This window comes from Notamacropus eugenii, chromosome 4 (assembly GCF_028372415.1).
Source record: "Notamacropus eugenii isolate mMacEug1 chromosome 4, mMacEug1.pri_v2, whole genome shotgun sequence".
Classification (NCBI taxonomy): Eukaryota; Metazoa; Chordata; class Mammalia; order Diprotodontia; family Macropodidae; genus Notamacropus; species Notamacropus eugenii.
Window position 1 is genome coordinate 359,121,332 of NC_092875.1, and position 16,161 is coordinate 359,137,492.

Genomic DNA, 16,161 nt, shown 5'->3' on the forward strand with positions numbered 1-16,161 from the left:
GTCTCTATACATCACATTCTGCAAGAGATTAGCTATTATAAAAGCCCAAATTAGGATACCTCATGCATCAATTCCTCTGATAAGCCCATTTATAAACCAAACATTTTCAAACTTTCAGAATTCAATTTAAGCTATCAAAACTAATTACTAGGCCTGGTACTCCTACATCAAGTTTAATTGTCCACCTTCCTAGTAGATAGACATTGTATTGTCCTAAAGGACAATAAGTCTCAAATGAGCTCTAGCATTCTACCCTTATGATGAGGGAAGATGCTAGATGTATGGTACTCTAGACCATGATGGCCTGGTTATGGGCCATTAGGACCTGTTTAAGGCCTTGCATATGGTTGTCCATGATTTTTGTGACTTCCCTTTCATTAAAGAAACAATCCATCTTAAGCAGAAAACTGTGAATTTAGTGCACCTTTGTCAAATGTAGCAATGACAGCACAATACCATTTAGTGTGTCTAGTGATGTGAAGTACCTGCTCAGGCCAAGAACCCAAAGTTCATTCAACAGACTTCAAACAGATCCTGCCACCTTTCCTCTATCCTAGGGCACTAATAACATTAAATATCATTATGGACCTCACATAATCTTAGGAGTTTGATACCACAGGGGTGATGGTAAACATTCGAACCAGTAGGATTCGCTTCCTCTCTTATTCTGGACCTCCCACTACAGTCAAAATGCCTTAAAGAAAATTTCTGTTTCCACAGTCTTCACTCTCACATCAAGGTGAGTGTTATTGGGACCAAGCAATTTTTCTCATCAGGCAATTAGGTGCCATAATCAATAGAGCACCAGACCTGGAGTAAAACTTACCTTTCTGAATTCAAATCTAGCCTCATATAGTCACTAGATATGTAATTCTTGGCAAGTCACTTAACACTATTTGCCTTAGTTTCCTCATCTGTAAAATGAGCTGGAAAAGAAATTGACAAACCACTCCAATATCTTTGCCAAAAAAAACCCCAAATGGGATCACGAAGAGTCAGACATGACTGATAGAACTGAATAACAACAATTTCTCTCACATTTCTGTGCACACACTTATTTTTTAATACTTAAAGCACATCAGCACTACTCATATTGACTTAGACAGAGTATACAAACTGAATGCTGAAAGAGTACTGCACATTCCACCATCAGTTTTATGGGGAGGCCTTGAAAGAGAGGGAAGGGATTCTGGAGAGAGTGCCTGTCCAAGATGCTAGAGAGATGCTGAATCAGAAGGAGAATGCCTAGTCCAGAGGCAGGGAATGCAAATAGCTTCAATTTAAAAGAAAAAAATAACTGGTAATCAATCTTCACATTTGTCTCAACCCTTGGATCTCAGTTCCACGGATAACAGTTGCTCTCCTCCTTCTTGACCCTTAGCAGGGATTAACCTTGATTCTCCATTCCTCCTTCATTTGCCTAATCTTTGGGAAGCTTAGCCTGAGGCCAGAGAATTTCTTTGTCATTTTTCCAGGAGAAAGTGCTTAGATAAGGAATACCTGGGCATTGAGGTGATCATTGAACAGGGTAAAGCTAGACATAACTATATCCATTAACAGAGGGCTTCTGAAATTTCAGGAAAGACTTCAAACTTCAAAAAGTATAGAATATATTATAGCTCAGACTAAATATAACAAAAAGATAGCCCTTATGGTTGATCTTTGATCCTTTTCTAGATCTGGTTTCCCTTTTAGAGTGGGATGCACTGTCTTGAGTCCATGGCCAATTGCCATAACTGAATTTAAAACACAAAATTTCTGCCCCTTTTTTCTTATCCTTGTCTAGTATATCCTTGGGCCTGGACCAACACCGCCTGGACTATTTTAACATTTCCTCCTCCAGACTCCCTGACTCCCCTATTCGATTTCCAATATTACTGGCACAGTTAGTTTCTCTTTTCTAAAATTGCTTCAGTAATGGCGGCTCCTCCTGAAATCTTCTGAAGTCCTATATGACCTTTGGGCTCATACTGTACAATGGAATACATTCAAGAGTCTTCTCTTCTGCATTATGTCCTTCAAACAAGCTATTAGGAAATACCTCAGTTACCTCTCGTCCTCGTCCTCTCCACACAGAGATGCCAGAGGATAGTTCTGGAAAATAATGAGAGAAAGGTAGATGAATTAGGCAGGGCCTATGGATGGAGGGTCAAAAATATGAGCTAAAGTAAGCTACATTCCTCTGTCAAAAGAAAAAAAATCTCATTCATTATCCAACGTACCATAAGCTTGTGGAAAAGACCATAGGCTCAAATCAGAAAACCAGTGCTCAAATTCCACTTCAGATGCTTTCTTCCTGTATGACCTTGGGCAAGTCACTTAATCTCCATTAGGATCAATTTCCTCAGGAAATAGGGAGGGGGAAGAGGATAAGGTAGGGGTCTTTAGAGGGAAGGGTGAGGGAATAGATTATTGGGGGTGGGGTGGTATAGAAGGGTGTTTAGATTAATGAGAATGGGAGGATAAGGAAAGGATCCTTGGAGGAGGGATAGGTTAAATAATAGGGCAAGGTAACAGGTAGAAGTAAAGTAGAGGAACCAGAAGGGATAAGAAATAAGAGATGCATACAAACATAAAATAAAAATCAGAAGTAGAATTTGTTAGGGAAAAAGGAGTCAGGGTGTAATCATGATTGTGGATATGTAAAGGCTAAAATAGATTTAATCGAAAGAGAAAAATAGGGAAACTACACTATGTGTCAGCCATATTAATCAATGTTGTTTTGGACTATTTAAAACAACTAGCCAGTATGAGGTTGGAATATTGCTTTGGTGTTGGGAATGATGAGTTGGTGGACTTGGGAAAATATGGAAAGACTTGGACTTATGAAAGAAGAGGTTAGCCACCCTCAGAGAAACATAGGACAAATAGGTATAGTTTGGTCTTATATAGATGTACATGAATGTATAATGTCTACGTAAGTACAATTTTGGATATCTAAGTATGTGTTCACATAAGTAAATGTATATGTGTACAGGTATATATATACATATATATACACACATATGTGTGTTTACATATCTTTGTGTATGTATGTCTATATATGTATTGTATATGTGTATGTATGTGTATGCCCATATTTGTGTATCCACTCTTAATTGTAGCCATAGGGGAAGAATAAAGTAAAAAGTGTGCAATAGAGAATTAAAGGAAACTTAAAAGGAAGCCAAGAAAAGAGGGACAATTCTCAATACAATGTGTAGAATTTATTACATAGGCTTTCTTGAAATGGAAATTTATCACTGTATATTTTGAATTCTCTCATATTCTGCTGTGCACATGTCAATGCTTTTTTTCTTTCCTTATTTTGTATTATTTTAGTTTTAGTATTTCGGTTTGTTTTTTTTTTCTTTTCTTATTCTGTATTTAAGTTTACAATAAAATATAAAAAGAATCCATTTCCCCATGTGTCAAATGAAGGATTTAAACTAGTTCCCCTCCATGGTCCCCTCCAACTCTTCTTTTACGATCCTCTGACTTCCCAGGGTTGCTACATTTACTGTCATCCACAAAAGCCAAACTACCCAAACTCAAATGAAAATTTCCCTTTTGCTGAATTTTTTGAAGGTAGTTAAATATTCCAGTAACCAACCACTCATACTTCCCACAGCCCAGCTAACTAGAAAGTAGCTGAAATGATTGTCTGTGGTCTTGCAGCCCCATATCACTGTAGGGGGATATTGACTTTCAAGCTGTGGTGGCACCTCCATTGGTGTCATTTCCTCTGAAACAGAAGTTATTTCCTCTCACCACCATGCATCATATTTATAATAGCTTATTGATCAAAGCGAGCCCTCACTTTTAAAGTGAGGGGAAAGCCTTACACTTAAGCTTTTAGTGTTCCTTCTCAAAGTACTATTTTTACAATTGCTTGCAACACAAGGTATGAAGGCCATTGTTCTTTTTTTTATACAGGTGACAAAATTTTTATGGACAAAGCTAAATAAATGCTCTTTATCACTAATAATATGAAGAATGTAAAATAAAATGGGTGCAAGATTTTACCTTATACTTAGAAAAATGACAAAGATGACTAAAAAATAGAAAGTATCAATGATGGAACAGCTGTGGGAATATAAGTATACTACTACACTGCTGGTAGAGCTATGAATACACTCTGAAAAGCAAGAATATAAAAGAAAAGGAAGTAAATTGTTCATAAACTTTGATGTGGACATCCCACTACCAGAATCATACCCCACCCCCAGAATGTCTAATGACAGAAAGAAAGGTAAAATATCCATAGCAGCCTGCTACTCTGCATTTTCTAAGTTATCTATGATTTTATTAGTATAAGGAATTCCTAGGGAAGAAATTCCCTGGGCCAGTCAGATCCTTACCTGTATTTCAAGTTACAATTTTAGAATGTTTCTTGAGGCATTGTAAAGGTAAGTGACTTGTCCAGGGTCACATAGTTAATATGTGTCAGATAAAGTATTTGTGGTAGCATAAAACTAGAAATGACCGTGAAATATGACATACAAATGTAATTAAATATTATTGTTCCATAAGAATCAAAGAATAAATAAACATGGGGAAAGACATATCACTAGTAGAAAGTGCTTTGGTAAAGAAAGGGATAAGAGAACAGTACTACAGTAATGTCGTTGACAATGGCACTAAAACCACTCCAATTCTGTAGAATGTTAATGAACCATCTCAGTTCCTGGAATTAATAATTAATATACCTTCCTCCTCTCAATAATAAGGTAGGTGACTACAGATGAGTAGTATGAAATGTCCTGTGCTGTTAGATATGGTTGTTGTGGCAATTGGTTTTGCTTAAACGATTTTGTTAAAAAAGTGATTCACTAAAAGAAGGGGAGAAGATTTAAGAGGAAATAACTGAAGTTCAAATACTAAAAGCAACAATAAATCTTCTATAAGGAAAAAATGAGAAAGTCAAGTGAGTGTTATCCAAGGTTACATAGCACATTAGTTGAATCGCTGCCATTAGCCATCTGGCTTTTCTTTAGCCAGTCAGTCATGCTTCCTGGACACCAAGAAGTAGCCACAAGGATGGCCTTCTGCGTTTATGTCTTCTATGAATAAGAATGATCACAATCCTATTTACAATGAAAAGAAAATTTACCAAAGCATTCAGGATTTGTCACATCTGCATGCTGTGCATTGGAAATGACAAGACAAAAAATTACTAACAGGCAGGTGCTATCTAAGCCAAGTAAGATTATAAGAAAACACCTAGCTTCTCTTGATAAAATCAAGTCCCCTGGCCCAGATGAACTATGTCCTTGGATCCTAAAAGACCTGGCAGACATGATTGCTGAGCTCTTCTTAGTGATATGTGAAAGATCACAGGAAAAAAAAAAGAGAGGTATCATAAAGTTGAAGAAGAGTGAATTTTCCAAAAAGGGGAAAGAGCAGAATCTGCAAATTCTGATTTGTATTCCTGGGAAAATTTGAGAATGGCTCATTAAAGAGAGAGTGACCAAACATCTAGAAAAGGAGACATCAGTTACAAAGAACCATCATGGCTTTATCATGAACAATTGATGCCACACTAACCCCATTTTCTTCTTTAATAGGATTGCTAAATTTGTAGATAAAGGAAATGTTGTCAGTGTAATTTACCTAGATGCTAGCCATACTGGAACTATTCACCATTCTCCAAGTGTGTTACAATTTCCTGCCTTCCTATCTTTTCCTCATATATTCTCTAAGCCAACAACCCCTCCCAAATCAGTTTAATATCTTCCCTTTAAACTTCAACTCTTTTGTCACTTTCTGAACCAATGACTTCCCTAAACTCACAGACTAGAAATGATCTTACCCTTTATGAATCTCATATCAGACAGACCACTGGGCTTGGAATCTGGAAGACTCATTTCCCTGGTTTCAAATCTGGCCTCAGACACTAATTGTGTGACCCTGCACAAGTCTTTTAACCCTGTTTATTCACTCATTCAGTAAGTATTTATTAAATGTCTAATATGTGCAAAATACTAGGTATTTAACAGGGGAAGGAAGGTAAGCATGATAAGTTCCCCCCCCCCTCACCAGGCAGTAAAATCTGAGAGATGAAGGAAGTTGCTTTGTACTCCTTTTTATCTCCCATGGGATCTCATATGAGCTAAGGAGCTCCTGGTAAACACTTCTTGAGTTGTTTCTTAGCATATTCATACATTACAATTAAGGTAGCAATAAGTTGGACCCTACATAGAATGGTATCTCGTCTGAAGAAAAGACTGGACGCTGACATTGAGGGAGGGAAGGCTTTTTATCTCCTATATATATGGATTTCATGGTTAAGCCATCTACATTCTAAGATTTTTCCAAACACCATTAAAAGAGACTCCTTTTCCAGTCAGCTAAGGACTAGATGAATTGGTCCTTCAGCAAACATCTTTTTTCAGAAATATTCACCTACTGGCATCAGCAGGATCTGGAAAATATTCCATAAAAGTAAATAAAATTTATCTCAATAATATCATCCAGTTCATAGGTAAGGAGATAAGGGGCATATACAAAATAGCTTTTTACGGTGAGAAATACTGGAAACTGCTGAAGTTAACCAAAGACATTTGTTTTATGTGGGGGGGTTTTAAGTGTAAGTGGCTTGAAACATTTTTAGCAAACTTGTTTCTCTGAGTCTAGAAGACTGATCTTTTTCCTTTATTTCCAAATGGGAGATTGAGATTATAAATTAGTGGCTATTCTGGTTAGCATTGTCCATGACATTGTAAAGTGTAATGGGAACCGCTTAGCCTAAGAACTTGAAAAGCATGACTGCTGAGCTCAGCTGTCCTGGAAAAGGGCTCCCCCACTCATTGTTCATCCTCTATTTGTTATTGTGTGAACCTGAGCTTCTTAGGCAGCAAACCTTAGAGACTCACTTTGTTTTCTTATAATGCTCCTGGAATGACAATGCAGACAAGCAAAGTTCAAGTCAACTCGGCAGATGAATATGTCTAAGAAACAAATCTTACAAGACTGCATAAATCAATTTTAAAAATTAATTTCCAGTTTTGACTAGGAAGAAAATAGAGACAAAATGTCATTAGGCATCAAAACAGCTGACAGCTTCTTTCTTCCACTTCAGTGGGGCAAGTAGTATATAATAGGATGACTATAGGATATGAGGTCATCAAAACAAGTCACTTAGAAGAGAATAAAATCCCCAGGATCCTATAGCACCAGACTAATATAAAGGAAAAGCAAACGTTTACTATATATTCCTTAATTAACCTCTGTTCCATTAATTTCAAAATAATACATTTGCAGCTGACATAGGAACCAATTACAGAATTCTAAGTACAACACGTTACAAAAGGAATTTTTTTCTATTTCACAAACAAATTGCCTATTCCATATTCTCATAACTAAATATTAGTTAATTCTCTCAGTTTCCTAATTGTGAATTCACTAATGACAAGGGACTAGATACAGAGTTCTCAGTAGGATTGGATGTAACATAGTCTTTTTCTATATTGCAAATCATACTGGTAGAGTTTTATCAAGATCCCTAGCCTGAAAGACACAAGTATCTCACCTGTCTCAGTTTAGTACAGGCTAATAAAACTAAGAAACAGCCAACTTGCTTATGTTAAATTGCTTCCTATGCCTCCACAGTCAAATATAAACTCTTTGAGGGTAGGAACTATTCTGCCTTGTCTTTTATCTGCAGCAAATTAAACAGTGCCATACACGCATAAAAGCTTCATAAAAATTTGATGTTTCTAATAGAGAACATATCACAAATAAATATGATGAAAGGCAAATTAAAGTGACAACTGAGCTGAACCCCCAAAAAAGATGAGGATTGCAGGAGGTAGAGATTAAAAGGGAGCGAATTCCTCTTTGCAGATTTTAGAGGAAAACAGAGACACGAATTTTTGTGCAAGAAGGTAAGTGAATTGTACCTGTATCAAGATGACAGATCCAGTGAAGTTTTCATGTAAAAAAATAAAATCTGCAAACCAGCTTAGAAAGGGAAAGAGTAATCAAGAAGAGCAGCATGGTTTCAACAAGAACAGATGATGCTAGATTAACCTTATTCCTTTTTTCTTGACATGGTTACTAATTTAATGTATTGGGAAATTCTTTGAATTGAATATACTTAGATTTCACCAAAGCCCTTGAACAAATGCCCTCAAAGACACTAGGGAGATATGTAGATAAAATGATGGTACAATGAGATGGACTTGGAACTGGTTGAATGACTGGAGTAATCAATCTAGAAAGATGTGAATATCTAGATCTAGATAGGTAGATATAAGCTTAGAGGAAAGTCTTTAGTGGCGAGTCCCAGCTATCTGTGCTTGGCCCTATGCTGTACATTATTTTTAATCAATTACTGAAAGGAAGGTATAAATGCACAGATGTCAAATTTGCTAATGACATGAAAGTAGAAGAAATAGAAAACATGTCAGTGGCAAAAAACAGAATCCATCAAAATTTAATCAGGCAGTATGATGGACTGAACCTAATAGAAAGAAGTCTAAAATCAGTAAATGTAAAGTCTTGTGCCTGAGTGTAAAACATAAATGGTACAAATATGACAAAGGGATGGCTAGGCAGTAGTTCATGTGAAAAAGATTGCAAAGCCTTAGTGGATTTCAAGCTAAATATGGAGTCACATGATGACAAGGCAGTTTTTAAAAAGATACTCTAATTCTGGTATTTTATTGCAATTACATGTAAAGAGAGTTTTCAAAATTCATTTTTGATAAGATTTTGACTTTCAAATTTTTTTCTCCCTTCCTTCCTCCCATCCTCTCTCTTTTTATCCCTCCTTCCTAAGAAGGCAAGTAATTTGATGTCGGTTAAACATCTACAATCATGAAAGTATTACATTAGTCATGTTGTGAAAGAAGAAATAGAACAAAAGAAAAAAAGGGAAAATAGCATACTTTGATCTGCATTTAGACTCCACAGTTGGATATGAATAGCATTTTCCATCATGAGTCTTTTGGAATTGTCTTAAATCATTGTATAGCAGAAAAGAACCTAGTCAGTCATAGTTGATCATCACACAATTGGTTACTATGTACAATGTTCTCCTGATTCTGTTCACCTCACTTGGCATTAGTTCATACAAGTCTTTCCAGGTTTTTCTGAAATCTACCTGCTCATCATTTCTTATAGCACAATAATATTCCATTGCATTCATATACCACAACTTGCTCAGCCATTCCTCAATTGATGGGCATTCCTTCAATTTCCAATTCTTTGCCACCACAAAAAGAGCTGCTATAAATATTTTTGTACACATAGGTCCTTTTCCCTTTTTTTTTAATCTCTTGGAATACAGATCTAGCAGTGGTATTGCTAGATCAAAGGGTATGCACAGTTTGATTGCCCTTTGGGCATGGTTCCAAATTGCTCTCCAGAAAGGTCGGATCAGTTCACAACTCCACCAACAATGCATTAGTGCCCCATTTTCTGACATGTACTCCAATATTTATCATTTTCCTTTTCTGTGGTATTAACCAATCTGATGGAGTGGCTTTAATTTTCCTGTATCTAATCAATAGTGAAAGATACTTTAATCCTACACTAAATTGAAAAGGGCTTATTTCCTGGACTAGGGAGATGAGAGGTCCATTGTAATCACTTTTGGTCGGACCATATCTGCTACATTGTATTCTGTTCTGGATTCCACATTTTAGGAAAACATTGACAACTGGTAGCATATCCAGAAGGAGGACCCCAGATGGTGAGGAGATTAGAGACCTTAGCTTACAGAAGACTCAGGGGAGATATGATAGCTGTTTTCATTTACTTGAAAGGTTAAGTATAAGATAAATTAAATTTATTCTCCTTAGTCCCACAAAGCAGGTCTAGGAGCAGGTAATAAATACCACAAAAAAAAAAAAGCAAATTTAAGCCCCACCTGTTTAGGATTAGGACTATTTCCTAACAATTAGAATTGTTCAAGTCAAAAAGAATGACTTTGGAAGTAGTATCAACTCACTAAATATATTCAAGGAACAGAAGAATGTCCAGAGATCAAGAGTGGTGTATGTGAGACTCTTGTTCAAATACAAGTTGGTGACTAGATGATCCCCAAGCTCCCAGCTAGATTTTATCATTCTATGAATTATCACCTGAGATTGATTCAGTTTCAAGGTATCAAAGAAAGCATCCATATTTGAGTACTTCCTACTCATACATTTGAGTACTACCATACATTTAACAGTTAGTTTTTTTCCTACTAGAGGCAAACCTTATCATATTAAGTATTGCAACATAACCTTTAGACTCTCACAGTTATTTGACAAAAAGTAACTATTTACTTAAGAACTACAAAATGAGGAATACAGGTCTTAAATGCAGTTATGCTAGTCTAGCATCAGAATTAGCTATGTTCCATGAGAGCTACTCTGCGGATTTCATTTGCACTGGTAGACTAGATCCCTGAAGGCCATCTATTCTTTCCTTTTAAGGTTCTAGGGTTAACCCTGGGGGTTGGAGGAGGGAAGAGAGATTTTTATAATTCTATATCTCACAAATTTGTTTCTCACACTCCATTATTATCCATTTATTATCCATTGGACTTAATTAGTTTTTAGGATAAAAATCATTCTCCAGAGTCTACAACCTACACTTCCCACCAGTTGGTTGATTGGCTAGTTGGCTGTTGTCCTTTGTTCTCAAACAGGACCAAAATGACGTCACTATGCTAGAGTCAAGTTACAATGTGTCCAACAGTAACTGATCAGACCAGTATGAGCTCGGAATGCTCTACCACAGATTGGGCACAAACAGTTCATGTGATCATTTGGTGTTGATTTTCTAAATTTTTGCATCTCACGTTTCTTTTGAGTTACTTCAGTTCTGCTTTGGGTGTAGAGCACAGCATTTTCTCCTACCAGTACATAAAGAGTCAAAAAGAAAGTAGACTCAAAATTAGCATATGTTGATACAAGGGAACTTCTAGTTTATAGAAGTCCTTTTCTTCCCTCCAGCTGGTATTCAGGAATTAGGCATGATATAGTTTTTCTCCTGGGAGTCTGTAGAGTCTTGAAGCTGCCTTACTTCAGGAGATGTGGCTTATCCTGGCTCTTCATCCTGGCTTCAAGTCACTGCTGTTCTGGGGACACTGACATTGACACACTGGCAATGAAAAAGTCCCAATTCTCCTGTCCTCTGAAGTTCTTCAGGACTTCTAATCAAGGAGTAGGGAGGAGACAGAGAGGCATCCTCATCCCCTCCCCCAAGCAATTTTTTCTTAGGAGTTAGCTAGACTACTCTCTCCTCTATGATGCCAGAAGCTGGAATCCTGGATTCCCAGCTAATCTATCTTAAACAAAACCCACAGGTTATGAGTTTCTTCAGCCAATCTGAATATATCTCCTGTTGGCATTACTCTATTAAATCCAATGACTTTCTATCCTTCCAAACTGATCTTTTCGCACCTCCTCTGATGCTCTTAAGTGATTGAAACAATGAATCTATCTAGGCCACCTTCACACATTATTCGTATCTCTGATTGATTCAGTTGAGATGCTCTCACTTGATAAATGCCTTAGGGCTAGAGATCACAAAGCCTTAAGAAAAGCTATTAATAGAGTTCTCTTCATAAGCATTGTGTATTCCAAGTAGTTCAGAATGAAACCTCAGCACCTAAAAATATTTAGAATACATGTGGTCCTAACTCTGAAAACTGATGTTCCTTAGAAGTCCCAAAATTTCACCATATGTTAATTTCCCTACTAGACCTACACTTTCATCTTCTCTGATCTCATATTCTTTTATATGGTTTTATGGAAATCCTATAACATAATTCCCCTTGAATATTCTCCCAGTATTTAAAATGTAACTAATTCAAAACTTGTCTCACCCTCTTCCCTGAAGATGTTATCCCTGGATTGGGCAGCTAGGTGGTGCAGTAGATAGATAGAGCATCAGTGCAGGAGTCAGGAGGACCTGAGTTCAAATCTCACCTCGGACCCTTGACACTCACTAGCTGGGTGATCTTGGGCAAGTCACTTAACTCCAATTGCCTCATCCTGGATCATCTCCAGTCATCCTGATGAATGTCTGGTCACTGGATTCAGATGATTCTGGAGGAGAAGTGAGGCTGGTGACCTGCACAGCCCTCCCTCACACAAAACAAAGTCAAGTGCAAGTCATGGCATCATTTCTTTGATGGCATGGCCTTCTTTGGCAACGAAGGATGAACACACATACCCCTGGATTAGAAATGTTTCTCTAGTCAAACCTGTTCAGCATCCCTATTACAATAGTAGCTCACTCAAATCTTGGAACCTTCACACATTTCAGCCCTTTTGCCTTAACTGTTGTTCCCCTTTCTTTCCTCTCCCACTCTCCAAAGAGTGCTGATTCCTCTTCTTCGTAAAGTCTTCTATAACTAGCTCTATAAAGCTCCAGTCACTCCATGCATGTCCAGCATCCTCTCTGCACTTAGACACACTTAGTCTTCAATGGATCTGTCATCTCTTTACTGCTACCAGTACCACAAATTGCAACCCATCCTGCCTTTTCATCCAGTGCAATTTTTGTCCACACTTAGGCAGATAGTTTTGTAAAGCTACTAGCATTGCATCTAGCTGTCACTATACAAGTATATATTTATCACCACCAGACTGATCATTTGGAGACCAATTTGTATTCTTTTGCTGGTGTGACAGCCAAGTGTTACAAAATTGGCCTAATATTGACAAGTCAAATGATTAACTATCAGAGATTGTACATTTTCCTTACATCCATGCAATAATTTGCCACATATTTCTTGTTCTTGTCGTACCGTTCTTCTCCTATTGTGAGTAAACTCTTTGGCCCCAAAAAAAGGATATCTTTGGTAAATGAAATGTAAGCATGTGCTCAAACACTACTCTTTAAAGTATTGGGGGGGATACGGGGGAGTGTAACAGATAACTTTCCAGATGACATAAAATGAGGCATTGCTTCTGGCTCGTGCTAGAAAATGTTAAGTGGTTCAGTATGGTGGCATGAGTTCTTTCTTGCCAGTTATATGATATAAGGCAGAAACCAGTAAGTCTTAATTAGTAGTTGTTCTGATTGCTATGGTAACCTCCTGGTTAAATATTTCAATAAGGGTCACTCCCATGATTCTATTTGCTCAGTTGTTTTTGTTTGTTTGTTTTTTTCCTTTTTGCAACTACATTGCTTCATCATTACAGTATTTGGAAGTCTCCTAGATACATAGTCTTTCTATCACATTCAAATGGTGGCCTAGCTCCCCTATAATTTATTTTAATATTTAATTATCATCATCATTATCACACTATAAGCATGGCTGGAGACCTGACTTAAAGCCAGGAAGGTCTGGGTTCAAATCTTACCTCTAAAACATACGATTTTGGTCAAGTCATTTAACCTCTTTAAAACTCTTAAGATATAGAGCTTATGCCAACCTGTATTGTTATAAAGAGTTTTCTCTCCCATGACCTTCCGGTACCAATGAAACCTCATGTCCTGTCCCTACTCTTATTCCCTATCACCATGACCATATGCATTACAATTTAGTCTCTTCTGTCAACTTCCTTATCAGGTCTCATCTTGACATGATGTTAAAAAATAACTAAACTCCAGAAAGTAAAAGTGAAAATCCTGACACTTGTCTCAGTTTAAATTGACCACTGAAAGTCTTTTGACACCACTGACCCAAACTGGTTACCTATAATCACAATTTCCTTCTGCTCTTCCTTCTCCTCCAAAGTCTAAGCATAAAGAAACACTCACCAACTACCAAGGGGAAATATAAAGATTGTGGATTTGGGGTTTTTTTCCTCTGTCAGACTTACATTGTCAAGTTCTGCAGTGTGTTCAGAGAGGTTGCTATGGAAAACTTGAACTGGTCTTAAATCAAAGCAACCTTAAAATTACCTCTCCAATTCCTCGCCACCACCAAAAAAAATTTCCTTCCATAAAACTATCTTTGTTAATGATATAGGACCTCATCTGATGCTTCAACACAGCAAGAAGGTGTCACTGGATTCTTAAAGGAAATATCAGAGTATAACAAACTCTGGCAGATCCTGCCAAGCTGGAAAAGACACCCAGTTCAGACTTACCCATCCAAGGCTTGTCGTCCAAGTACCTAAGCTCAGAGAAGATAATACCAGATGGGCTTCAGGGTGATAAAAATTTCAGCTTCAGCAATTTTCAATAGGCTAAATGTGGCTTCATTTTCTGACCAAACCTGCCCAATTCCAATCACTCCATTCCAAACAACATCATTTATATTTCAAATTTGAGAGGGAAGTATGGTGTAGTGGAAGGAACTTCCTTCTCTTCACAGAACTTTCTCTACATTCCATAGAACTCTTTCATTCAGGAAGCGCATTCCACCTTGGAAATGCTCTCCCACCTGGAAGCCTCACCGTCTCATTAGCTGACTTTCTCTACCTTGCCTTCTTCCTCTCCACTGCTTTTCAGCTTCTTTTTATGTATTGTCTTTTTCCATTGCAATAAAAGCTCTTTGAGAGAGCTCAAGGAAAGATGGGGACTGTATTTCTGATGCTATTGCATTCCCAGGGCTAAGCCTAGTGCCTGGCACATGGTAAGCACTTAATAAAGGTTTATTGACCGACTGACTGACTCTTGTCTAGAAGATCTGCATTCAAGCTCTGATTTGGCGAGCTGCTTTACCTTGGACAAGGCTTCAGTTTCCTCCTCTATAAGGAATTAAAGGGTTGGGCTGAATGATCTTTAAGATCCTAAAGAACTGTAACATTTCATGAATCAAAAAAAAAAAACCTCCAATAGCCTGGTCTTTCTACTTTCTCATAATACTTGGTTACTGGAAAATAGAACATCATCAGCACTTCAAGGGAAGATAATATAGAGTGCATTGAGCTGGAACAACGGGGAGAGCAGCATGAACTGGTTCAAACCTATTCCCATTGTATACATGATTCCAGGTCTTGTTTGGGTTTTTAGAGGGCAAATAATTGTTTGATTCTTTAATAGATCCATGATTTTTATCCACATAGGTACTTGTTTCACTGAAGCAGATTGTAACCCCTGTATGCACTCTAATAATGAAAAATTCTTGACCAAGTTTTTTTCATCAATACTCCATGGAGAATTTACCCAGTAGGGAATGGGCCCTCCCCTTGTTTTTCAGCATTTGGGGCAGGGGTGAGGATGAGACCATCACACACTCACTCTCACACACACACACACACACACACACACACACTAATAATAATGGCTGTTCATTATTTCTCTTATGTAATACAAACTATATGGTTTATCTGCCTCTAGCTGTACATGACTTGCATGTTCCAATCCTCCCAACATAAGTTAGCATGGAATCCTACTTATATCTACCATACTTCTTTCTTTTTCTTCTTGGGATGTTTTCAACATTAATTCTTCTGAGATCACATTTCACGATTCATGTCTCTTTAACAACACTTGGGAGAATATTGGTGTGAAATAGATAGACTTTTGTGATCATGACCTCATTTCTTTCTCCTGGCTCTGCTGGCTTCCCTCAAAGTCTCAGTAAAAATCCCACCTTCTACTTACAGGAAGCCTTTCTTAAACCCTGCTAATTGTAGTTCCTTCCCTCCATTGACTGTTTCCAATTTATCTTGTATATGGCTTGTTTGTATGTAGTGAGTTACATATTGTCTCCCTTATTAGACTATGTTCTCCTTGAGAACAGAGACTATCTTTTACCTTTCTTTGTATCCCCAGCATGTAGCACAGTGCCAGACACATAATAGGCACTTAATAAATGTTTACTGGCTAACTGACTTAGTATCATTGAAAACACTGCAGTTTCCCAAAATGCAACCCAGTATGATTTCTTCTTCCTGATCAATTCTGACAGTCCATACGTATATAGATAGATAGATAGATAGATAGATAGATAGATAGATAGATAGATAGATAGATAGATAGATGCTTAATGAATGTATGCTGATTGACTGAATGATTGTTGATAACTTGACATTCTCAAGCAATAGAATGGGAAAAAATAATTTTTAGACACTTTGTTTTTCAAATGTAAATAGTGAAGCCTATACCTTTCAAATAACTGTGATCATACACCACAGAGCTGGAAAGGACCTCAGCTTTTTACAGATGACACAACTAAAGCCCACCAGTGATTTGCCAAAGTTCACAGAGATAATTGTCATATTTGTCAGAGTTTTATACAATTTTGACGTATTGTCAAATGTTTTCTTAAAAGGCATCAGG

General features: G+C 37.3%; 1 long non-coding RNA gene across 4 annotated transcripts in view; it reads right to left on the reverse strand.

Moving 5' to 3' along the window:
* Positions 1-14,227, reverse strand: part of LOC140498516 (uncharacterized) — a 208,245-nt gene extending 194,018 nt beyond the window's left edge. For all 4 annotated transcript variants that reach the window (XR_011965122.1, XR_011965123.1, XR_011965121.1 and 1 more), the window contains exons 1-2: positions 14,022-14,227; positions 2,051-2,094 (exon numbers count right to left, since the gene is read on the reverse strand). This is a non-coding gene — a long non-coding RNA (uncharacterized lncRNA). The remainder of the gene's footprint in view (positions 1-2,050; positions 2,095-14,021) is intronic.
* Positions 14,228-16,161: the final 1,934 nt, after the last annotated feature.